The sequence below is a fragment of the Cervus canadensis genome, chromosome 25, assembly GCF_019320065.1.
Source record: "Cervus canadensis isolate Bull #8, Minnesota chromosome 25, ASM1932006v1, whole genome shotgun sequence".
NCBI classification, from domain to species: domain Eukaryota; kingdom Metazoa; phylum Chordata; class Mammalia; order Artiodactyla; family Cervidae; genus Cervus; species Cervus canadensis.
Window position 1 is genome coordinate 47787192 of NC_057410.1, and position 3066 is coordinate 47790257.

At 39.5% G+C, this 3066-nt stretch overlaps 1 pseudogene; it reads left to right on the plus strand.

Annotated features, from left to right (window-relative positions):
* Window positions 1–2401: 2401 nt before the first annotated feature.
* Window positions 2402–2727, plus strand: LOC122427191 (annotated as a pseudogene).
* The last annotated feature ends 339 nt before the right edge of the window (window positions 2728–3066 follow it).

A 3066-nucleotide genomic window follows, 5' to 3' on the forward strand; every position in this document is an offset into this window, starting at 1 on the left:
ATTGGAGTAAAGATAGTCAGAAAGTGTTTTGGGACAGACTGAGGAGTACAGAATGGACTCACTCCTATATGTTCAAAAGACTTCTCACAAAGGCAAAAAATCACTTCAGTAGGGGGAAGGAAAGTCTCTTCAAAAAAATGTGAATAAATAATTGGATATTCATATAAAGAATCTTGATCTTTGTGTGCCATACCATACAAAAAATTAATTCAGAATAGATCATGGGCCCAAATTTATAATTTAAAATTATAAGGCTTCTAAAAGCAAACACAGAAGAACATTTTTATCAGGGAATGTTTGACGGGAGGATTCCTACATGCTGTCTCTCATGAGTCCTTTGTCCCTCTTCAAGCGGAACAGCACGCTGCTCCCAGGGACTGAGGTCAGTGCGTGAGGCAAGCATGAGTCTCCTTTAGTAAACATTCTCCTTAGGACAAAACAGCTTAATCTCCTTCCCCTTTCTTGAGATAATGGATTGTCTCCTGACCTTGTGGTAACAGTTGCTGTACATTTGGTTTTCTGATCTCTATCATTCCCGAAAGAAGTTTCTTGTACTGCAGCCTACATATACTCATAGAAAAATCATTAAAGCACCTTTGCTCCATCAGAGCTTAGGTCCCCGGGTCTTTTTGTCTCTCTCTCTCTCTCTTTCTCTCTTTCACTTTCTTATCGTCGACTCCGCACCACAAGGTTCCGGTCCATTAAAGGACCCCAACACATTTTCACAAGAATAGTTGAAATAAGCATATAATTATTTTACAAAGCAATAACCAGAAAAGAAAAAATTGAAATATTAGAACTTATCAAAATGTAGAACCATTGTTCATCAAAAGACCTCATTAAGTAAATGAATAGGCAAGCCATAGACTGGGAGATATTCTCAGAGGATGAGGTGGTTAGATAGCATTACGGACTCAATGGACATGAATTTGAACAAACTCCAGAAGACAGTGGAGGACAGAAGAGGCCGGTATGCTTCACTCCATGGGGTCACAAAGAGTCAGACACAACTTAGCAACTGAACAACAATAACTAACATATAATAAAATTTGTGTATACAGAATATATAATAAATTCCTACAATTCAAAATAAAAACACATATGATACAATAAAATTGAGCAAAAGACTTAGACAACTCACAAATGAGATACACAAATGGCAATAAGAAAGAGAATTTTGTGCAATACCATCAAACATTAGGGAAATGCAAAATAAAATCAAACAGGTACATACCTATCATACTAGAATTCTCATACATTTCTGACAGGGGTGTAAAATGTTACAACTATTTCAGAAAGTAGTTTGGCAGTTTTTTTAAAGGGTTAAAAAATTCACCTACACTACTGCCCATTTATTTTCCCCAGAGAAATAAAAACGTATGTCCATAGACAACTTGCATAAGAATGTTCATAGAAGTTCAGTTCATAATAGCCCAAACTGATAACAACCCAAATGTTTAGCACCAGATTTTTGCATTTCACTCTATGTAAATTTTGTATCATAAAAATAAAAAGTTATAAAAGGAAGAAAGACCTGAGTCTGAAAATTCACAATGTGTTTCATGTTCAAAGAAAACCTAATCAACAAAATCACACTTGGTATAATTGAGTCAGATGGCTCAAAATAGAGTGAAATCAAGTTGCATACAGATTTCTTTCAATGACACTCAATCACAGAACACTGTGTAAGAGTGTTTCTACCATTACAAATTAAAGGGTAATCGTGCCAGAATTCAGCATTTGGCAAAGTTGTCATTAATGTGTGAAGTCAATTAAAATACAACCTCAGGTATGGAAAGACTCAGAAAATACACCAACCACCCAAATATTCTTCCACAAAAAATCTAACCCAGAAACCAAAAGTCTAGGTTTATAACACCAACTTAAATTAACAACAATCAGGAAGGAATTTGGATTGGAATCCAAATCATTGTAGGAAATAAAACAAGCAGTAAAAGAAAAATTGGATTTTTTTTTTTTAAAAAAAGTAATAAACAATACATATGCAGGCAGAGAAAATATGATTTTAAAAAGGATTTACAATCCTTTATTGAAGAGATTCTTAAAAGGACTGAGTAGTTGGCATATACAGAAAAATGTGAGAGGCAATTCTATTGCAGAGGAGAAACAGAAAATCATACTGATTTCCTATTTACCATGTCCATGTAGTATCATTTACTACAGGTTCTTCCACTGTAGAGTGGGTCCTTCATGCCCCTCATGAGGCTGACCCTCAGAAACGGTGGCTTTGGCAGCGCGGGCGGGAGGGCTCCGGATCCCTGCCATCTCCCCAGACCCGAGGCTCTGCAGGTCAGCGGTGGCCGCCGCGGAGTTCTGCCTTCACGTCCCCGCCAGCCCACAGCCCGCGAGGGCACAAGGTCGGTCCCTACCCGGAGAGAGGATGGTCATCTGTGTGTTCATCTCCTCCTCCTCGGGCTTCGTGGCGATAAAGAAACAGCAGGATGTGGTTAGATTTCTAGAAACCACAAGAGCGAGGTTTGAGGAGGTGGACATCCCAATGTCAGAAAAGCAGAGGCAGCGGATATATAATAACATCCCCTGGAGAAGACACCTGCTCAGGCAACCCACTGCCACCTCAGATGTTTAATGATGACCAACACTGGAGATTATGACAGTTTTTTTTAATTCAAGGAGAGCAATACAGTCCTTTCATTCTTAGGCCTGAAATCACAGTTGGCCTCAAAGGCAGAACCTGAGCGAAGATAAGTGGAAGAGGATGAAGATGCATTTCGGAGTCTCCGCTGGTACTCAGCACACAGCTGCTAACCTGATGCATCACTGTGACGGAAGCCACATACATGATCCCGTGACTTTGCTCCTCATGGAAAAGGTGTTTGGGAAAGACTGGTCTACTGGGAGTGCATGATTGCTTTAAACCAAATCAGGACTGTGGTGGGTTTCTTCTTATTTTTCAGAATCACCTGTAGTTGCCTCACTTTACCCAGAGGATCTGTCACCTGCTCCAGTTGTGCTTCCTGAATGACTGAGTAATAAGCGGGTGGAACCATCAGAGAGAAAATACTGGATCTGCCCTGGTTTATAGTC